A 14597-nucleotide genomic window follows, 5' to 3' on the forward strand; every position below is an offset into this window, starting at 1 on the left:
ATAGCTTACCACAATAAAAAGATCTGACTGCCTCCCAAAAGTCTTCTAGAAATATGAGAGTAGATGGAAAAAAAAATTTTTTTAAGAACTAATAAAGGATTAGTTTCACAAGAATTTTAAACTGTTATAGCCACAGTACTTGAAACTCTTAGCAATCAGATAAATCAATGAAGCTGAATAAAGAATCCAGAAAGAGACATATTTATAAGGGAATCTAGTATATGACAAAGATGACATTTCAGAATAATGAATAAAAGATGGTGGATTCAGCAATAGTTTTAGAAAAACAGTATAGCCATAAAAGAAAAGGACTGATTTAAATTATCTCTCTTCTTTAGAAAAATTATGAACTTTGAAAAGGTGATTCACATTCATGATAAAAAAATATTGAAACAGAATAAAAGTATATACATTACAAAGTGAATATGAAGCAGGTGCTTGCATATACTATTAGTGGTGCTATAAATTTATATAACCTATCTGAAGGGCAGTTTGATAAAAAAATTCACGGAAACTTTGACTTGTCAATTATACTTTGCATAAAAGGATTAAAATATGTATACAAGGATAGTCACTGTATCTGTGTAATTTTTAAAAATCTAACAATATCATATTTGTAAATAGAACACTGGTTAAACTATGCTACAAGAATACAATAATATGGGACTTTTTCCTGGTGGTCCAGTGGTTAAGAATTCTTCCAGTGCTGAGGACATGAGTTCCATCCCTGGTCTGGGAATGATGACCGCACATGCCACCAAGAAACTATGCCTGCACACCACAACTAGAGAGCATGTGTATTGCGATGGAAGATCCTGCCTGCTGCAACTAATTATTTGTAGCCAAATAAATAAATACTTCTTAAAGACGAGTACTATAATATGTAGCTATTAAAATTAGGTAGATCCTTCATACACATTTTTAAATGAAGAAACTGTACAAAAAAAAACTGTACAGAACCATATATAGAGCTCATTTTTATTTAATTGTCAAAGGGATTTTTATGCTACTGTATACATTTAAAAAAAGTCTACAGGGTCAACAGTGGTTATTTCTGAGAAGTGAAATTATTTGACCAGAGGAAGACTTCTATTCTTCTCTTTGTATCTGTTATATTTTAATTTTTCATGAAACTAGAAGTGAGTGTTGTAGCCATGTGTTCCGGGAAACAAACTCACTCAGAAGGACAATGCAGATAGTGAAGTGCAGTTTATTACACCGGCCGGCCCAAGGCAGGGTCTCCTCTTAGCCAAGGACCCCAACGATTTTTTGTGAAAATCTAATATACCATAAGTGTACGTACCCAAACCCACCTCCCCAAATTCCCTGAAACTAGTCTGAACAAAGGAAGAGAAAGATACAGTCAAAGTTAACCCGTGATTCATATGCCTTAAGCCTAGGTAGTTAACAGTGGACAATTACCAATAGGCCTGTGGTCATACCCCAATAAGCATAGTAAAATTTATGATTCTATTTGGTTACATAGATAATTAGGGTATTTTTTTTTAGGTAATGGAGAGTCTAGGTATGAGCCCTGGGGTTCTTCCATCCGGGGGGTCTGGTTTTCCAGTTGGTATGTCATTTCCATAGATACTGGGCATATAGTTCAAGGTCCACAGTCCAGCCCAAGATGGAGTCCTATTTTCAAGATGGAGCCTGTTCTGTTTCCTCCTTCATAAGTTTTACTTAAGTTGTGATAAACATAAAAAAAAAATCAATGTACCAAAATGGCCACTTAAAATGGCTACATTAAAATGTCTTGTACCCATTTAGAAATCTTTGCTGCAATCCCCGTTTTAGAAAAAAGCAGCCTTTAAGCTCCAAGAGCAGAGTGTCTGTATTGACAGCGATAGCTCATGAAAACTTGCTCTTCCAGATATTGACTGTAGGAGGAAGTTATGCCTCCTACAGCATTGTTAAAGGAAAATTTAAATGTAGTTACAAAGTCATAGAAGTAATTTATGTGTAAATTTTAAAACTTGCATCAAAAAGGTCTTTCTTTTAAACATCCAACTAATTCTTTAAAAATTCAATTGTTCATCTGAAAGCATTAGGGTGAATTTTGTTTAATTGACATTTAGATGTAAAATAAGACTAATATATTGTTTTGAATAGCAACAAGAAATAGGGAACTTCTTTCTCGTGAAGAAACAACTATTGTTCCTCTCTTCTGTGGTTCTACGTATTACTAAATTTTGAAGTATAAATGTAATTAGAATTCTAATAGGAGCACTCTCTATAAAATACTGTGAATACTGTTCTTGAAATACCACATACAGAAGTAGAATCTTTTTAAGAAATGCCAACTTATATCATCAGAATTTATATTGGATACTTACTTGAAACATTTATATATTGAGAACCTTGAAAAATGTAGCATATGTAGGTTAATAATATTCCTGACAATGTTATTAATGATACATTAATAGGTATATAATATTGGAAATCACTATCTTACTCTCCTTTGAATATGCACAGGAAGATCTGTGTAAGTCTGACAATAAAGATTTCTAAGCTGGTAATAATACATATTAGCCTTTTATAGTTTGAATTGGTAATTATTACCAACTGGGAACTTTTCACCTTCTTGTTGATTTGCTTTAGACCTGGAAAAACATTCCTCACCTCTATTCCAATAGCAAAAGAGGTATGGATTTCTTTCCAGCTGTTTTACCCTTTTATAATTATTATGGTACTAATTTATGGGTTTTCTCTCCTGCAATAGAAATGTCTTTAAGTGAAGTATTTCAAATTTAGGATTTTACGGAAAGTTTGCATAACAGAAAATAAAATGTTAATTTCAAAATCTGGATAAACTTAAGGCAGTAGTCAGAAATTTCAGTTCAACTTACTCTTGAAGAAACTGAGTTTATTAAATACACTTTATAGAATGTACTAGATGTATCTTTATATGAACTTTCATAAATGTTCTTCCTTTTTCCTTTCAAACCAAAGCATGATTTATAAGGAATATTATTTTTGAGGCAGGAGAAATTATTTTCATTTCAACAGTTTTTCAACAAAATACTGTCAATTTAAATGCTGACAAATTGAAACATTGTCGTTAATGCTATTGCATGATTATTAATAAACATTAGTGATTTGAGATTTTTCATTCCACTATTTGGAATGTGGATTAATAGAGGATAATAATGGACCTGCATTTATTTGGTAGCAATGAATTCAAAATTTGGAAAACTTTTCAATGAATAACAAAGATGCTGAATATGTGAATTTAAAACAATCATAAACATCATCAGTCATTTCAAGGTAACGTGATAATTCTGAAACACAGATTGTTGGAGATTTGTACAGTTACGAGATAAACTAAGGACAAAGTTCAGAAGGAGAAACAAAGATGTCACTCTTAAGGTTATTGGTAAAAAAAAAGTGCTTTGAGGGCTTCCCTGATGGCTCAGAGATTAAGGATCCGCCTGCCAATGCAAAAGACACGAATTCGATCCCTGGTCTGGGAAGATCCCACATGCTGCAGAGCAACTAAGCCTGTGTGCCACAACTACTGAGCCTGTGCTCTAAAGCCTGGGAGCTGCAACTATTGAACCTAAACACTGCAATTACTGAAGCCCGTGCACCCTGGAGCCCATGTGTGCAACAAGAGAAGCCATCACAATGAGAGTCCTCTGCACCACAACTAGAGAAAAGCTCAAGCAGCAACAAAGACCCAGCACAGTCAAAAATAAATTAAAATTATTTTTAAAATGCTTTGAAACTGATGATGCAGATATCTATTAAACTCATGCTATAAGTTTTGCTATAAACAAAATTAGTAAAGGTCATTTATAATTTATTAAAAAAACCACTGAAAATAAATGTTCTTGGCCAGTTTTTACAAATATGAGACATGCAGTTATTGATCTAAATGGTGGGGTTTGGTCTTAGACTTTCCCTGGCATACACAGGGCTGGCAAACGTGAGGCTGCCACTTCAAGCCTCATGCCCATAGTACAGATTGACCAGTGGAGGTAATCAGGACCAAACCATAGTAAGAAAGTAAGAGGGCCTTGAGTAGTGAGCACAAGTTCAGTGGAGTTAACACTGCCTATAAATACTGCCTAGATAATCGATTTTCAGACACTGGGTTGATATTATACAAAGAAGCCAGGTTTTAATTACCTTAGGAAAGACCTTCAATAATTACAAGCCAGAACTCAGAAGGAGAAGCACACTTTCAAGAAGAAGGGATCTTTTTAAAGGATCTGATTTTTTTGAAATGCAGTATAAAATTATACTATTATGTAAAATTATATGTAACACAGCAATGTCATAGATATACAAATAAACTGTTGTTAAAAAAAAAAGGGGGCGGGGAGGGAAAGGTGGCCCAGTGGTTAAGAATCTGCTAAGGATCCTTGTTCAATCCCTTTGGCAGGGAACTGGGATCTCACATGCTGCAGGGTAACTAAGCCCAGGCACCACAGCTACTGAGCCCACATGCCACAACTAGGGATTCGTGCACTGCAACAACAGATCCCACGTACCACAAATAAGACTTAGTGCAGCTAAACAAAAACAAAATGAAACAAAAAACCTGCCACATCCTCTTCCACACAGAATATATCAAACTAAAAAAAAGGTGAGGAAAGAGGGGAGGTGGGGAGAAGTTTTGCAGAGCACATGTTACAAATGGGTGAGTTAGTTCAGTCGCTCAGTCATGTCCGACTCTCTGTGACCCCATGAATCGCAGCACGCCAGGCCTCCCTGTCCATCACCAGCTCCCGGAGTTCACTCAGACTCACGTCCATCGAGTCGGTGATGCCATCCAGCCATCTCATCCTCTGTCGTCCCCTTCTGCCCCTCAATCCCTCCCAGCATCAAAGTCTTTTCCAACGAGTCAACTCTTTGCATGAGGTGGCCAAAGTACTGGAGTTTCAGCTTTAGCATCATTCCTTCCAAAGAAATCCCAGGGCTGATCTCCTTCAGAATGGATTGTTTGGATCTCCTTGCAGTCCAAGGGACTCTCAAGAGTCTTCTCCAACACCACAGTTCAAAAGCATCAATTCTTCAACGCTCAGGTTTCTTCACAGTCCAACTCTCACATCCATACATGACCACTGGAAAAACCATAGCCTTGACTAGATGGACCTTAGTCGGCAAAGTAATGTCTCTGCTTTTGAATATATTATCTAGGTTGGTCATAATTTTTCTTCCAAGGAGTAAGCATCTCTTAATTTCATGGCTGCAGTCACCATCTGCAGTGAATTTGGAGCCCAAAACAATAAAGTCTGACAGTGTTTCCACTGTTTCCCCATGTATTTCCCATGAAGTGATGGGACCGGATGCCATGATCTTCATTTTTTGAATGGGTAGTGAGGCAAAAATTCAATAAAGAGCATGTTCTTCATAGACAAATAGGTCAAAAATGACTGTATGTAGTTTTGAGGCGTTAGGAATTGGCTCTGGGTACCTGAGACTTCTGCTTAAGCTCCAGGGAGTTTAAGGAGAGGCTCTTCTCCCATTTGTAGGATCACTGGTGCCCAATGTGAGTGAGCATCTTTTCTTCAGCTTTCTTACTATATCACAGCTGGCCAATAGACCACAATATCCTTCAAAGACTTTCAGTTGAAACTCTTTCTAACTCCTAGAAAGAGTTTGGCAGTACAGAATCTAGGTCAAGCCCACCAAGTAGATTAGTAACTTAATAACTATGTGTCTTATTTAAGAAGAAAGTGCCATTATAATACAATAACTCAAGTGTGCAACCAAGTTACCTTGTTAAACAAATGGCTGGGTTCAGGCTCCCAAGGTTTTTTGATTTGGTAAGTCTGAGATGGGGCCTGGGACTTTGCATTTATAATAAGTTGCCAGGTGATGTGGAAACTACTGGTCAGGGTATTGCACACTGAGAAATCACTGTTGCAGGTGGTTTAGCTAATCCCCTTGACGTAGTTCCCTCATGTCTCTCTGTTTGACAAATATGAGATAAAAGCTAGACTAATGGTACTAAAACTTACTGCTTAAAATCAGATGCTACAAAGTCATTTGACGGATAGCCTTAGCTTTAGGTTTTACATTGATTCAGATGCAGTCTAATCTTAGATTTAATGTAGATTTAAAAACTATATCTAGTGTCCTTTTCATTGACTTCTCATCTTCCACCCCTTCTCTCCTATCAGTAATTGATTGTAGCACTCCTATCAAGGACTTTCCTCATAGCTCAGTTGGTAAAGAATCTGCCTGCAATGCAAGAGACCCAGGTTCAATTCCTGGGTTGGGAAGATCCCTTGGAGAAGGGAATGGCTACCCACTCCAGTATTCTTGCCTGGAGAATTCCACGGGCAGAGGAGCCTGGCAGGCTACAGTCCATGGGGTCGCAAAGAGTTGGACGTAACTTAGCGACTAAACCAACCAACTCCTATCAAAAGAATTTGAATAATTCTTCACAACACAGCCCATAAACACTCTTAGTTGATTGGTTTTTGTCCTTGAGGTGAAACATGTTGTGAAGACTCCCTCCAGAAGCAGATTTTAACCTCTAATTTTCTTAAATTATACATATTTGTTTACTTCAATATACCAAGTTATTGAATATAAAATGAATACAAATACCAATAAATAGCTTCAGTATTGGACTTTTTTTTAAACATTTTAGTAAATACTAATACCAATAAATATCTTTAGTATTGGACTTTTTAACATTTTAGTATAATTTGTTGAAGACCTGTACAGGCAGGGAGCCAACAGAAACAGAGATGAATAAGGTGATGAGATGACAAAAGATCAAACTGAAAATTATTTGCAGAGGTAATCGTAAGGGTCTCATTCTATCTTCTTTTAATCCCATGCTGATTTCTGAGTTAAAAGAAAATGTTAAATCTAACTAGACTGGGACGGAGAATACAATCTTCATGATAAAGCAGAAACTTTCTCTCTGAATCTGAGCTACTAAAAGAAACAAGCTTTCTTTATGTTTGAAAATTACTTTGTGTACAGGGGCACTTTAAATCTCAGTGGGAAAAGGAAATAGAAATGCTGTCAGGAAAAAGGACAGGATATAGTCTTATTTATTCATTTCTTGTTGGCTCCCTGCCTATTCACAGTCACATGCAATGACAAAAAAATATAGACACATGCAAGAATCTTTAGAATAGCATTGTTACAGCAAAAAACAATCTGAAAGTCCATTAAAAGGGTAGTTAAGTAAATTGTGATAGATTTATGTAATTATAACATGCAGCACTATAATTTTAAAAGGCAGATCCATTCAGTCATTCATAGGACCAATATTAAGTCTCTACTAATCCTAGGTGCTGAGAATAATGCAGAGAATATGATAGAGGGTCTCTGCCCTCATGGAGCTTCCAGGCTACTGAATTTTTTTTTTTTTTCAAATTATATACCATATAGGTTATTACAAGATATTGAATATAATTTCCTGTGCTATACAGTAAATCCTTGTTGCTTCTTTATTTTATGTATAATAGTTTATATCTGTTAATATCATACTCCTAATTTGTCCCTCTCTTTCTCCCTATCCCATTTTGTAACCATAAGTTTGCTTTCGTACAGAAATAAACTCTCACACAATGGACATATGTTTTTAATTCTCTTGGGTAAATACCCAAGAGTGAAATTGCAGGACCTTATAGAATACACAGAAGAACTGTACAAAAAAGAGCTTCACGACCAAGATAATCACGATGGTGTGATCACTCACCTAGAGCCAGACATCCTGGAATGTGAAGTCAAGTGGGCCTTAGAAAGCATCACTATGAACAAAGCTAGTGGAGGTGATGGAATTCCAGTTGAGCTATTTCAAATCCTGAAAGATGATGCTGTCAAAGTGCTGCACTCAATATGCCAGCAAATTGGGAAAACTCAGCAGTGGCCACAGGACTAGAAAAGGTCATTTTTCATTCCAATCCCTAAGAAAGGCAATGCCAAAGAATGTTCAAACTACCACACAATTGCACTCATCTCACATGGTAGTAAAGTAATGCTCAAAATTCTCCAAACCAGGCTTCAGCAGTACGTGAACCATGAACTTCTTGATATTCAAGCAGGTTTTAGAAAAGGCAGAGGAACTAGAGATCAAATTGCCAACATCCGCTGGATCATGGAAAAAGCAAGAGAGTTCCAGAAAAACATCTATTTCTGCTTTATTGACTATGCCAAAGCCTTTGACTGTGGATCACAATCAACTGTGGAAAATTCTGAAAGAAATGGGAATCCCAGACCACCTGACCTGCCTCTTGAGAAACCTATATGCAGGTCAGAAAGCAACAGTTAGAACTGGACATGGAACAACAGTCTGGTTCCAAATAGGAAAAGGAGTACATCAAGGCTGTATACCATCACCCTGCTTATTTAACTTCTATGCAGAGTACGTCATGAGAAACACTGGGCTGGAAGAAGCACAAGCTGGAATCAAGATTGCCGGGAGAAATATCAGTCACTTCAGATATGCAGATGACACCACCCTTATGGCAGAAAGTGAAGAGGAACTAAAAAGCCTCTTGATGAAAGTGAAAGAAGAGAGTGAAAATGTTGGCTTAAAGCTCAACATTCAGAAAATGAAGATCATGGCATCTGGTCCTATCACTTCATGGGAAATCGATGGGGAAACAGTGTCAGACTTAATTTTTTGGGCTCTAAAATCACTGCAGATGGTGACTGCAGCCATGAAATTAAAAGACGCTTACTCCTTGGAAGTAAGTTATGACCAACCTAGATAGCATATTCAAAAGCAGAGACATTACTTTACCAACAAAGGTCCGTCTAGTCAAGGCTATGGTTTTTCCTGTGGTCATGTATGGATGTGAGAGTTGGACTGTGAAGAAACCTGAGCATTGAAGAATTGATGCTTTTGAACTATGGTGTTGGAGAAGACTCTTGTGAGTCTCTTGGACTGCAAGGAGATCCAACTAGTCCATTCTAAAGGAGATCAGCCCTGGGATTTCTTTGGAAGGAATGATGCTAAAGCTGAAACTCCAGTACTTTGGCCACCTCATGCAAAGAGTTGACTGATTGGAGAAGACTCTGATGCTGGGAGGGATTGGGGGCAGGAGGAGAAGGGGACGACAGAGGATGAGATGGCTGGATGGCATCACTGACTCGATGGACATGAATCTGAGTGAACTCCAGGAGTTGGTGATGGACAGGGAGGCCTGGCGTGCTGCAATTCATGGGGTTGGCAAAGAGCCAGACATGACTGAGCGACTGAACTGAACTGAACTGATAATAACTCTGCTTATATTTTGAAGAAGTGCCAAACTGTTTTCCAAAGTCACTGCACCATTTTATATTCCCATCAGCAATGTTTGAGAACTCCAGTTTCTCCATATCCTGGCCAATACTTGCTACCATGCATCTCTTTTTATTATAGTCATCTTGGTGTGTGAAATGATATCTCATTGTGGTTTTGATTTGCTGTTCTCTGATGACAGATGATGTTGAGCATCTTTTCATGTGCTTCTAGGTCACTTGTATATCTTCTTTGGAGAAATGTCATTCAAATCCTTTGCCTATTTTAAAACTTGAGCTCTTAATCTGGTTATTAAGTTACAAGATGGCTACATAATCTAGATACTTGATCCTTATCAGATATATCACACAAATATTTTCATTCCATTCTGCAGATTGTCTTTTTTCTTTTTTGATGGTATATCCTTTGAGGCATAAAAGTTTTTGGTTTTGATGAAGTCCATTTTTTCTTTTTTCTTTTATTGTTTGTGCTTTTGGTGTCATATATAAGAAATTATTGCCTAATCCTTTAGGCATATACCCTGAGGAGACCAAAATTGAAAAAGACACATGTACCCCAATGTTCATTGCAGCACTATTTACAATAGCTAGAACATGGAAGCAACCTAGATGTCCATCGACAGATGAATGGATAAAGAAGCTGTGGAATACAATGGAATATTACTGAGCCATAAAAAGAAATGCATTTGAGTCATTTCTAATGAGGTGGATGAACCTAGAACCAATTGTACAGAGTGAAGTAAGTCAGGAAGAGAAAAACGTCATATACTAACACATACATAATGGAATCTAGAAAGATGGTACTGATGAAATTATTTTGTGGGGCAGCAATGGAGACACACAGAGAACGGACTTAATGACACAGGGTAGGGGGAGGAAGGAGAGGGTGGGATGCATGGAGAGAGTACCATGGAAACTTATATTACCATATGTAAAATAGATAGCCAATGGGAATTTGCTGTATGACTCAGGGAACTCAAACCAGGGCTCTGTAACAACCTAGAGGGGTGGGATGAGGAGGGAGATAGGAGGGAGGTTCAAGAGGAAGGGGACATATGTGTACCTATGGCTGATTCATGTTGTTTGGCTGAAACCAGTACAATTCTGTAAAACAATTATCCTTCAATTAAAAAATAAATTTAAACAAGAAATTATTGCCTAATCCAAAGTCACAAATACTTATTTTTTGTCTCTATGTTTCCTTCTAAGAATTTTATATTTTTAACTCTTAATTTGATCCATTTTGAGTTAATATTTATAAGCCTGTTTTTTTAACTTGAGATTTTTTTTTTTGAGCAGTTTGAATTTACAGAAAAACTGGAGGAAAAATACCCATGTGCCCTATAGTCCCCTACCCAACTTCGATTAATTTTTGCATCAGTATGATCTATTTGTTTCAGTTGACAAGCCAACACTGATACATTATTATGAACAAAAACTTCATAGTTTACATTAGAGCCCACTCTTTGTGTTGTACATCAAAGTACATAATTTTAATATAAAATTGCATATTAATATGTGAAAGAAGCTAATCTGAAAAGGCTATTATTGTATGATTCCAACTATATGACATTCTGGAAAAGACAAAACTGGGGAAAGTGAAAAGATCAGTGGTCGCCAAAGCTTTAGGGGAAGGTATAGGTGGAGCAAGGGGATTTTTAGGGCAATGAAATTATTTTGTATGATGCTCTAATTGTGGATGTACGTCAAGTCCATAGGGTATACAACACAAAGAATGAACGCTAATGTAAACTATGGGCTTTGGTTAATAATGATGTATCAGTGTTGTTTCCTCTATTGTAACAAATGTACTGCACAGGTGCAGGATGTTGATGGTGGTGGAGGCTGTGAGCTGCAGGTGGTAGAATGTCAGAACTCTATACTTTTCACTCAATTTTACTATGGAATTAAAACTGCCCTTAAGAAGTCTATTGTATTTTTAATGAAACATTGATAATTTAACTATCCATTCTAGAGGAATAAATATATCAATTGTGGTATAGTTAAGAATACTGGAGTGGGTAGCCAGTCCCTTCTCCAGTGCATCTTCTCGACCCAAGAATCAAACCAGGGTCTCCTGCATTGCAGGCAGATTCTTTACCAACTGAGCTATCAGGGAAGCCCCTAAATACCATATAGCAGGTAACAAATGAATTAAATCTATACATTATAAACATGGATATATTTAAAAAATGTAATGCTGAATCAAAGAAAAGCAACTGTTGAATGATACCATTGACGTACATTTAAAATAACACATAAAATATTGTACATTTGGTTACAGATGTACAAGTAAGTGCATGAAAATAAAAAAATGAACTGGAAGGACTCGTTACAATCATTGCCTCTGCAAATCATGAGATGGGAATATGGCAATAATTAAAAGATGTTTTCACTTCATCTGTAACATTTTACGTCTTTAAAAATAGACTGAATTACTAATCATCAGTTCATTTCAGTTCAGTCAGTGAAATGCAAATCAAAATTATAATGAAATATCATCTCACAAATAGTGACTCAGAAGTCTTCCCTAGTGGCTCAGACGGTGAAGAGTCTGCCTGCAATGCAGGAGACCCTGGTTTGATTCCTTCGTCGGGAAGATCTCCTGGAGAAGGGAATGGCAACACACTCCAGTATTCTTGCCTGGAAAATCCCATGGACAGAAGACGCTGGTGGGCCCCAATCCATGGAGTAGCAGAGTGGGACACGACTGAGCGACTAATCCATCACCTCACACCTGTTAGAATCGCTATTATCAAAAAGACAAAGAGGTACAGAAAAGGGGATCTTTGTACAATGTTGGTGGGCATGTAAATTGGGTAAATTTACATTGTAGTAATTTGTAAATTGTAGTAGCCACTACAGAAAAAAGTATGTTAGTTGTACAAAGGGCTTTCCTGGTGGCTCAGATGGTAAAGAATCTGCCTGCACAGTAGGAGACCCAGGTTCAATCCCTGGGTCAGAAAGATCCCCTGGAGAAGGAACTGGCAACCCACTCCAGTTGTTCAAAAGTTTTAAAAAGGAGTACTATGTGATCTAGCAGTTCTGTGTCTGGATATTTATCTGAAGAAAACAAAAACATTTACTTGAAAAGGTGTCTGCACTTCCATGTTCACTGTAGCATTATTTGTAAGTCAAGACATGAAGCAACTTAAGAGCCCATCAGTGGATGAATGGATAAAGAAAATGTGGTGTGTGTATATATACACACAATGAAATATTATCACTATTACCCATATAAAAGAATGAAATGTTGCCAGTTGCAACAACATGCTTGGAGCTAAAAGGCATTATGCTAAGTGAAACAAAAAAACGTCTTAAATACAGAGAAAAGATTGGTGGTTGCCAGAGGTAGAGAGTGAAGAGTGAGCAAAATGGGTGAAGGGGACAAAAGATACAAACTTCCAGTTATAAAATAAATAGGTCATGGGACGTAATGTGCAGTATAGTGGCAATGGTTAATAATACTGTATGATATACTTGAAAGTTGCTGAGAGTAAATCTTAAAAGATATTATCATAAGAAAAAAATTGTGACTGTGTAGTGATGGATGTTAACTAGGCATATTGGGGTGATCCTTCCATAATATATACATATATCAAATCAAGTGTACACACAAAACTAATATAATGGGAATACAGATATTATACTAACCTTTCTGTAACTCTTAAATTCTAAAGTAAAACGGAATAGGTGGTGAGAAAGTAGAGACAATATACAGTCAGTTCTTAAGAAGTAGAGAACAGAGACATGGGACAGCATGTTTGTGCATGCTCTTGGCAGAGATTTAATAGTAGTCAGGAAAATGTTCGTGTTTCAGGATGAAAAAGATAACCCTAGGAGAGAAATTCTATATGAATTCCAACATATGTCATTAATTGGAAGGAAAAGGGGAGCAATTTTCAGAACAATATGTACAACATCCTGTTTTTCATAGAAACTCCAACCTTTATAAAATGCTATTATGAAAAAAAAAAACCACAATTTTATATTTCATTGTATGTGAATATATACATACAAAGGAAAAAAACCCTCCAAATGGCAACAGTGATTATTTCTGGGAGGAGAATGCAGTTGTTATCATGACGCTAATGGTAAGGAATTTGCCTATGATGCATGAGATGCTAGTTTGATCCCTGGATTGGGAAGATCCCCTTAAGAAGGAAATGGCAACCCACGCCAGTATTCTCACTGGGAAGTCCCATGGACAAAGGAGCCTTGTGGTCTAGTCCATAAGGTCATAAAGAATTGGACATGCCTGAGCACATAACCTCAGATATGCAGATGACACCACCCTTACGGCAGAAAGTAAAGAGGAACTAAAAAGCCTCTTGATGAAAGTGAAAGAGGAGAGTGAAAAAGTTGGCCTAAAGCTCAACGTTCAGAAACTGAAGATCATGGCATCTGGTCCCATCACTTCATGGGAAATACATGGGGAAACAGTGGAAACAGTGTCAGACTTTATTTTTGGGGGCTCCAAAATCACTGCAGATGGTGATTGCAGACATGAAATTAGAAGATGCTTACTCCTTGGAAGGAAAGTTATGACCAACCTAGATAGCATATTGAAAAGCAGAGACATTACTTTGCCAACAAAGATCCATCTAGTCAAGGCTATGGTTTTTCCTGTGGTCAGGTATGGATGTGAGAGTTGGACTGTGAAGGAAGCTGATGCTTTTGAACTGTGGTGTTGGAGAAGGCTCTTGAGAGCGCCTTGGACTGCAAGGAGGTCAACCAGTCCATCCTAAGGGAGATCAGTCCTGGGTGTTCATTGGAAGGACTGATGCTGAAGCTGAAACTCCAATACTTTGGCCACCTCATGCAAAGAGTTGACTCATTGGAAAAGACCCTGATGCGGGAGGGATTGAGGGCAGGAGGAGAAGGGGACGACAGAGGATGAGATGGCTGGATGGCATCACCGACTTGATGCACATGAGTTTGAGTGAACTCTGGGAGTTGGTGATGCACAGGGAGGCCTGGCATGCTGCGATTCATGCAGTCGCAAAGAGTCGGACACGATTGAGCGACTGAACTGAGCTGAACTGAGCACATTACATTGCATCACATTATAACGATCAAGATAGGACTTCTGCTTTTCTTGTATTTGAGGTTGTTTTTACAACACGAATGTATCCATATATATCTCATGTAACTTTTTTGTGGCAAGTAACTTCTCATTTCTGTGAAAAAATTTCACTGTAAGAGAACAGCTGACAGATGTTTGTTAATCTTGTTTTCTAACATAACTTTTGAAATATTTTTAAAAATGCCTTACGCCAGTGAGCCCTGTTAAATTTTAGAAATGTTCTAATGAACGAAGGTAGTGTTTTATGTTCTGCTTACTCTATTTTTTAAAAATTTAAATTGATAATGCA

The sequence above is a fragment of the Budorcas taxicolor genome, chromosome 10, assembly GCF_023091745.1.
Source record: "Budorcas taxicolor isolate Tak-1 chromosome 10, Takin1.1, whole genome shotgun sequence".
In the NCBI taxonomy this organism is placed as follows: Eukaryota; Metazoa; Chordata; class Mammalia; order Artiodactyla; family Bovidae; genus Budorcas; species Budorcas taxicolor.